The sequence below is a fragment of the Ictidomys tridecemlineatus genome, chromosome 1 (assembly GCF_052094955.1).
Source record: "Ictidomys tridecemlineatus isolate mIctTri1 chromosome 1, mIctTri1.hap1, whole genome shotgun sequence".
In the NCBI taxonomy this organism is placed as follows: domain Eukaryota; kingdom Metazoa; phylum Chordata; class Mammalia; order Rodentia; family Sciuridae; genus Ictidomys; species Ictidomys tridecemlineatus.
Genome location: NC_135477.1, coordinates 84040338 through 84049600, shown reverse-complemented (window position 1 = coordinate 84049600; position 9263 = coordinate 84040338). Strand labels below are relative to the sequence as shown.

General features: G+C 39.6%; 1 pseudogene; it reads left to right on the top strand.

The window, feature by feature from the left end:
* Positions 1-770: 770 nt before the first annotated feature.
* LOC101978397 (DCN1-like protein 5) lies at positions 771-2650 on the top strand (annotated as a pseudogene).
* The last annotated feature ends 6613 nt before the right edge of the window (positions 2651-9263 follow it).

Sequence of the window (9263 nt, the reverse complement as noted above, 5' to 3'; positions counted from 1 at the left end):
AATGAAATAAAAATTCATTGCTTAGTCACACTAGCCATATTTCAAGTACTCATGAGTTACACATGGCTCAGGGCTGCCATATTATCCAGAATGGATATAGAACATTTCTATTGTGACAGAAATTTCTGTTGGACAGGGCTGCCCTAGACAGGGGGACACAGGGCCAAAGGCCCTGAGTTGGCAAATAAATTGGCTCATAAAAGGAACAGAAAAGCCTGGCTTTAAGGGTAGTTTCGATGACTGACTTCTGCTGCTATATGCTCAGTGCCTAGCACATAGTAGGCCCTCATGGGTGTTTGTGAGATGAGAGAATGCATGCAGGAGGCTGCAGTACACCAAGAGCACCAATGTGAGAAAGGGTAGCTTAACATAAAACTGGATCTCCTCCTGGTGAGGAGCTAGGAGCTACCTTTGTCCTCACTCAAGAGAGATGAGGAGGACACCCGTGAGGGCTGGCCCTCAGGTGGCTGCTGTCTCTGAGAACTGGGTGCCAGCACTGAGAGGCCTCCAGTGGACAGCGATCCCCTTCCTAGGCAGCCCCAGCACACCCTGCCAGGGAGAGCAGAAGATCCCAGTGAAGAAGAGAAAATCCTCTGGGTTGGCAGTGGCTGTAGCAGAAGACAGAGGCCCCCAAAGTGTACAATCTCCAGATATTGTGGATCCCAACCCCCTGCTGACTAAAAAGAGGAGGGACACATTTTTCAAGGAACAAGTGCCTGGCTTGGTTTTATGAGTATGCAAGTCCAGATGAAGTTGTAGAGCCAGAAGGAATGGAAAAATTTTGTGAAGACATTGATGTGGAACCTGAAAATATTATCAGATTAGTTTTAGTGTAGGAATTGGAGGCTGAAAGCATAGGATTTTTTTTTTAACCAAGCATGAATGGTTTAAAGGAATGAGTTCATTACAGTGTGATTGCACAGAAAAGTTACAGAACAAATTTGATGTTTTTTGCGCTCACAGCTGAATGATATTTTATCACTTAAGAATACATACATCCATCCCTTTTATTGATTCTTGATTTTACTTCTTGTGCTTTAGAAGTCTTGTTAAGGAAGTCAGATCCTAGGCGACATAATAAAGATTTGGGCCTACTTATTTTTCTGTTAGGTGAAGGGTCTCTGTTCTAGTGTCTAAGTCTTTGTTCCACATTGAGTTGATTTTAGTGCAGGGTGAAAGACAGGGGTTTAATTTCATTTTGTTATCTATGGATTTCCAGTTTTGCCAGCCCTATTTGTTGAATAGGCTATCTTTTTTCAAATTAAAAATATTCCTCTTAACAAAGAACAAAGGAAACAATCAATAATGTGAAGGAGAGAGCCTACAGATTAGGAGAAAATCTTTACCACATGCACCTCCAATAAAGCATTAATTTCTAGGATATATAAAGAACTAAAAAAAAAAACTTAACACCAAAAAACCAAATAACCCAATTAATAAATGGGCTAAGGAACTGAACAGACACTTCACAGAAGAACCGATCAACAAATATATGAAAAAATATTCAACATCTCTAGCAATTAGAAAAATGCAAATCAAAACTACCCTTAGATTTCATCTCACTCCAGTCAGAATGGCAATCATCAAGAATACAAGCAACAATTTATGTTGGCGAGGATGTGGGGGAAAATGTACACTCATACATGGCTGGTGGGACTGCAAATTGGTATAACCATTATGATAAGCAGTATGGAGATTCCTCAGAAAACTTGGAATGGAATCATCATTTGACCCAGCTATCCCACTCCTCGTTTTACACCCAAAGGACTTAAAATCAGCATACTACCATGACACAGCCACACCAATGTTTATAGCAGCTCAATTCCCAATAGCTAAACTATGGAACCAACCTAGGTGTCCTTCAATAAGAGGAATGGGTAAAGAAAATGTGGTATATATATTCAATGGGATATTACTCAACTTTAAAGAAGAATGAAATTATGGCATTTGCCAATAAATGGATGAAGTTGGAGAATATCATGCTAAGTGAAATAAGCCAAATCTCCCCCAAAACAAAGGCTGAATGTTTTCTCTAATATGTGGATGCTAATTCTCAATAAGGGTAGGGGTGGGGCACTAAAGAATAGAGTTATCTTAGATTAGGTAGAGAAAAGTGAAGGGAGGAGAGGGGAGGGGATGTGGGGATAGGAAGGATAGTAGAATGAAACAGACATTATCGCTTTATGTATATATGTGTGACTGCATGACCAATATGATTCTACCACTCTGAAAAATGAGAAATTATATCCCATATATGTATGATATATCAAAGTGCATAAATGTATTCTGTCATGTATAACCAATTAAAACAAATTAAAAAATGTTAAAAAAGAAAAGGATAATAATAAAAAAGAATATATACAGAAATGTCTTTGATTTTGTCAAAATCACAGAAATGTCTTTGATTTTGCAAGGGATAAAAATCAGAGAAGACTTGTTATTGATACTGCTATATTAACCCTTCTGCTTGGGAGGACATGACCACATTTTTTAATATTTTATCAGTACCTGGACAATCAAAGTATCTGTTATGAACAAAGATCAATGATACAATGTATAAGAATTCAACAGAATAGTTCATGCCCATCTTAGTGTTTGGCCCATTCTTGATAAATTTGTTGAATGACAAAAAGTCCATCAAACATCATAGCAAGAACTATTGTGAAGAAAATACAAACTTTTTGATTCTCTCATGTATACAAACTAATAAGATGTGGGGAAAAAATCCAAAGGGTGCATTTTCATTCATAAGAAAGACTTCTATAGTACTTCACCACCCCTCGCCCCCACTCCCACATTTTTTAAAGGAAGTTTCCTTTTTACACGTGAAAGACATTGTGTCACACCTCTTCTGAGACTGAATATTGACATTTTTGTTTCAAGTTTTTTTTATATATTTTTATTTTGCTTATTTACTAATTTTTATGTGGTGCTGAAGGTTGAACCCTGTGCCTTACACACACTAGGCAAGTGCTTTACCACCAAGCCATAACCCCAGACCATCGAGTTATGTTTTTAACATTATTTCAGAACAATAAAGATTCAGATTTGTGAGGGGGAAAAAAAGATGAAACTGGACAGGGAGGCAGGGGTCAGATCACACAGGGTCTTTCTGACTATTTTAAGGATGACACTAAAACAGAACATGTCTAAGGCATTGCTTTATGTTTCAAATGTTTATGAGTGGCGTAAGAAGAAAACAACTTTATTGCGGTTAGTAAGCATATTTGTTAGTAAAAGATTCTGCTGCAAGAGACCGAAATCCCAAAATAGCCACGGCTCCACTGAGTTAGAAATTATTTTTCCCTGAAGTTAATATATGTAGGCTGGTATGACAACTCTAAATTCATCAGGCATTCGGGCTGATGGTTGGGACTTCTGCTTCATTTTCCAAGATGCCTTCTTTGGTCCAGCTATTCCATCTGCTTTCCAGTTGGGAGAAAGGAGAAAAGGGGAAAAGGAGAGCTGTTACCCTTCATGTGATGGAGGATCTCATCTAAGTTCTAAACTTCATTACATTTGCAAAGAGCAGAGGTTAGGACAAGGATGTCCCTCATTCTAAGGTCATTTCTCAGAAAGTTGCACATAAAACTTCTACTACATCTTGTTGGCCAGTGCTTTATCACATGAGTACACCTACCTTGCAAGAAAGACAGAGTCATAATCTTTATCCTGGGAAGAGTAGGTTCAGCTTAAGAGGAGAGTGCTGGTACTGTGGAAGGAGAAGCCATAGCTGTGAGGGACCATAGCCATCAGCCCCTGGCACAGTTATTTGTTTATTTGCATTTCCTGTTCTTTCAGGAATCAGATCAAGAAGCATCAAATGGGATTCCACACGCATGCACGTGGAGAGTGGGAGTACTCAAATTTATTTCACATCAGAGGAGATCAAGCTCCACATTCTAAGCCCCCATCTCCAGTTTCTCACAACATTTACCATCTGGTGCCATAAATTTCTAGTCTACCTGATAGAAGGCTGTGCACTGGGTTACTAGCAGGAAGCAAGTTTATAGAAGCAGAGCATGATAAGCGGAAGAACTGGCTCTCCTCACAGGGCCTGAGATAAATCTCTAGCCTTGGGCTTCAACAGGGGTATTTACACTTCAAAAGGAGAGTAGTTAGATTCCTAGAGTTAGTATTTGCAATCCAAAAGGTAGGGGCCTCTGGGGTTTATTAGGTTTCCAGAAGGGAAAATAAAATGGGGGGAGGGGGGAGAAACACCCCTACCCTAAACCTTTGCCATCCATCACACTCCTAGACCTGGAGGAGAAGGTGCTGGCACTTAACGCCTCGCCTTGCTCAATCCCCAGCACCTTGCGTGGTGCCTAGCATGTGACAACTCTTCAATGACAGGGTGCTGAATGACACACTTGCACATTTTCAAGGTTGTTTTTTAATCCAACATCTATTTCAGAGTTATTTCCTAGAAGCCAGGCCTTACCTCCACCCCTCCTATTGGAAGCACTGTAGGATTTTCTCCAAGATTCACTCTGAAAACCTGATGGGGCTCTTTGCTGATAACAATAAATATGTGGGGGCTCCAGTCTGAGCTCCCAGGAATTTTTACCTCTCCCTTTCACTCACACCATGCCTTCAGCCATCTGTCAACTTCAGCTTAAGTGTTCCTACCTGCCCCCGCATATATGGGCTTCCATTCTACTCCTGGGAAGTGGTGATTCTCTGTATTTGCCTGTCTTTTTCCAGTTTTCACAGTGGCAGTTTGTCCTGTGACTTCAATTTTCAGAGCTGTCAATTTTCAGTTTGCTCAACTTTTCTTGTTTGGAAGACAAGATAGGAAAGGGGTGGGTGGGCGGGATACAGAAAGAGAGAGAGAAAAAGTGAGGGACAGTGAGGAAAGGCAGGGTTACACACCGAAACAAAGAGGATTGGGAGCCAGGACTTCCACTTCCCCATGGCCACGCTACACCTTCCACTTGGCCAGGGATTCAGCCAACTGGCAGCCAAGTTCCTGTTTCTGCCCATCTCCAACATGGCAGTTTTCAGCTCTGATTGTTCATTAGCATCCCCAGGGGAGCTGCTACAACTCCTTGTACCCAGGTCTACCTTAATTAAAGCACCCTAGGGATCAAATGTGTAGCTGGTGCTGAGAACTACCATCTCATTTTTCTAATTCATAGTCCCTACACTGGCACCTTCTCTAAGCTTATTAGAAAAGCAGCTTAGGCCCTTCCCAGATCTGCTCAATCAGAATTTGAAGTGTAACAACATCCACAGTTGACTTCTGTGCACATGAAGGATTGGAAGCATTGACCAGATAGTCTTCCTATACCTCCAATCACAGTTGTCCCGTGAAGCAGATGGCTCCCAAGGAAGTGCTATGTGAGCCAGCATCCTGTTGACTATAAGGTGTCAGTCAATCAGTCAAAAGTGCCCTCAGGCCTGCAAATCGGGGGTCCACTGTGATCTCCCATGGTAATGTGTCTCCCATGGAGAGAATTAGATCTAACCGGGAAAGGGTCTTGAAACACCAGTACTGGGATCATGAGCTTCAAAGTTCAGAATAGAGTCAAAAATGCTATACTTGAACCACCACCAAGATTGGCAGTTTGAAGCCGGCAAATAAGAATTAAAGCAAGAGGTCAAGTGGAATGAATATCAGGGTTAAGGAAGTGGAAGGAAAACAGGCGATCTAGCCAGCTTGGGAGAAAGAGGAGCATGACAGTGAGGCCTAGTGGACTTGGACAGGAATGTCTCAGGCAGAGGAGAAGAAGTACAACAGGTGGTCCTAAATACTGACTTCCCCAGAGTCACATGGATACAGTCCCTCAACCCTGGCTTACCATGTACCTCTATAAGTTCTGGTTGCTTTCTTCCCTACAGATCTTAGTACTTTGTTGCTAAGGATAGGATGTTTTTGACTCTCTTTCCCACCTCCACCAAATGACCTCATTCCAATTCCGGTTCTGCTACTTACTATCTGGTGACCTTGGGCAAATTGGCTGAGCTCCTTGGGAAACTTCCTCATCTACAAAATAAGTGGGGTTATCACCTCACAAGGGTGAATGAAGAAAGCATGTGAAACAGAGTGTAATGTCTAACACAGGTATATTCATGTAGTATGTATATATATATACATATATATATATAGTATATATATATTCACTCTATATATTCATATAAATATACATTTATATGTTGTTTAATGTAATATGTATATCATATAGCATAAAGAGCTAGGGCCCAATTTGTCTGACTTTTAAATTGAGGGATGTTTTTCCCTTCTAAGTGACAAAAGCTAAATGAGAGTAAGAACATTTAAAAAGTAAAATAAAGCCAAACAATGTATTTTTCGATGTTGGTGCCGGGCACCACAGCATGTGACTAATCCTGGCTATGCAGGAGGCTGAGGCAGAAAGATCACAAGTTGGAGGCTAGCTTGGGCAACATAGTGAGACCCCATTTTGAAACAAAACAAAATAAAGCAAATCAAATCAAATAAATAAAAAACAACTGTGAACACAAAAAACGTATCTGGTGTACATTTGATCCACATTTTGAAGCTGGACACAGTGATATTAAAGAATTGTCATTTTTGTTAGGTATGATGATCTCATAGTGGTTATAATTCAGACTCCACCCTCTAGGTGATTCTGATGCAGACTAAAGTTTGAAGGCCACTGTCTTAGGAAGTTCTATGTGAGCCAGCATCCTGTTGACTGCATTGCATAAGTCAGGTATCAGGTTCAGCTGTAATAGAAACCTGCGATAAAAGTAGCTTAAAGTACATATCAAGTTTTTTCTTCCATTACAAAGACTGGAGGTAGATAGTCATGGATGGTTCAAAATTCATATTTTTACTGTATCCCTGACACAAAATTTCCATGCTTATGATTTTTAAATGACAGCTGCAATATCAGCTATTACAAATGTTCCAGGCATCAGGGGAAAGTCAAGGAGGTAAGGGAAAGCAAACCAGGTAAGCCACCTTCCATATGCCTGCTCAGATGCCCAGTAACCTGCTTACAACTCCTCTGCCACCCTTAGATGAAAAGGAGCTGGAATCTAACACTTGGTCATATCGTTGCTCAGAATAAAACTGGGAAGCTAGGAAGAATGGATATTAGAAGGATCTAGCAGCTTCTAGATTCTTCCTGGAATGAAGTCAATCATTAAAGTTAAACCTTGGAGAACATTATTCCAAAATAGCTCTTTATTAGCCAGGCATTAAAAATACCATCTTTGAAAAAAAACCACTAATAATAATAAAAAAAGAAAATAATACTATCTTTGGTCTACTAGGTGAAAGTCTATATCCTTGCTTTAGGCAAAAGTCTTTGCTTACTTTGAGGTTCAGAATGGCTATTTATCAGAATAAATAAACACAAATTGTTTCACATAAGTAGAAGCTGTGGTTGATATACATCAACCAAGTATCCTATAGAGTTCTTAGAGAAGGTGATTTGTAATATAAATGAAAAACAATAAATAAAAAGGAACATTTTCCTTAGGATTGTAGGACATGCTGTCTGTGCAAAGCTGTTTATACCACTGTTATTTATGACAGCAAACAAACAAACAAACAAATTACATAGTTTACAATCCTTTCCTACAATAAAGGAAAGGCTGAGTGAATTATGGGATGATCATTACAGAGCCATAAAGAGCATACAGAAACTTAGAAATGTGATTGCAAATACATTGGCAGTGGAAAGAGAGACCAAACGTGTATGTGTACATGCATAAGATTAGAACATTCAGAGAACTATAATGGGTTTTATCAGTATGCTAGAATTGTACACTGTTTCTGCTTAATTTCCTTTATTATTCTATAGGAAGTAACAGTAATAACAATAAAATAAGTTTACATAGGCTAACAACCATAATTTTTCCTCAGATTCTTTTCTGGCTTTTTGTCTTTTGCATGATTTAATCTCAGATGCCTCCAGAAGGAAGATTTTGGTGCTCTACCGGAAAACCATAGTTGAGGTCAGGCAAATGATTTTCCTGTGGGGTTCACCTTCCAGTGTGAGTTACCACTCTGATCATGTCTCTGAAGGAACACTTAAGCTGTTATTTTTTTTATTTTTGGTACTGGGGATTGAACTCAGGGGCACTTGAACACTGAGTCACATTTCCAGCCCTATTTTATATTTTATTTAGAGACAGGGCCTCACTGAGTTGATTAGTACCTCACTGTTGCTAAGGCTGGCTTTGAATTTGTGATCCTCCTTCCTCCGTCTCTGGAGCAACTGGGATTACAGGTGTAAGCAAGCCACTGTGCCAGGCAAGCTGTTATTTATTAACATAGGAATATCTTTCCAGTAGTAGGAACAAATTTACAATCCTCTTTTCATTTTCTCTTGCCAGGGATTCCTCATAATCAGTGTAATGAAACTATAAGCCAGTTGTCCTAAGTTAGATGTAGATTTTCAGACAGCAAAGAGAACAAAAATTACAGAATTTCCTAGGTAGGAATTAAATCTGTTGGTCTTTAATGTGTTGCTGTGTACCCACCCCACCTCCATCACAACCACCGAAAGAAGGTCAAATGCTTCCTGAAATTCCTGTGAATTTGCATGATTGTTCAACTTGGCAAGAGCTAGAATTAATTTTAGGCTGAGTAAATGTTAACTTTTATTATGTTGAAGACTCCTAAAATAGTCTTAACCTTGAGATGGACTGATTTGTGAGTATGGCACCCACACTCCTTGCATATGTGTCCCAGGTAGGTGGGTGACTATTATGGCTTTTGGAAGGATATTTCCCCACCAGCCAAGCTGGGGACACTGGGGACACTGAGGACACTGACATAGGTGTATCCATGTTGTCTACGAATATATACAATATATATTCCCATAAATATCTATGTGCTTATTATAATCAAGGCAGGAATCCTTCCAAGACAGAAAGTCTTGATTTGCCAGGGATTAAAGGTGCAGAAATAATATTCAATTATTCTACTGAGAATTAACTTCTGTAAAGTAATAGAACAAACAAGAATATCTACCTACATGGTTAATCTTAGAGGAGAAGTCAATCTGCAGAAGAATGAAGACAGGTTAACCTTGGAAGATTCTTGGAGAGTTTGCCAAATTAAACAACTTAAGCTCCTGTACCTATATTCTGTGTGTGATACACATGCTGAATTTCTTTTACGCTGTACCCACGAACTCTAACTCTTCAAATATTGGGTAAGTGCCATAAACTGAAAGAATTTGTGGGGAACCAGTATAACCAGTGAAGGGAAAGCACATAAATTCCAGGCATTTGTTTGACAATACCAGAAAATTAATACCCACTCC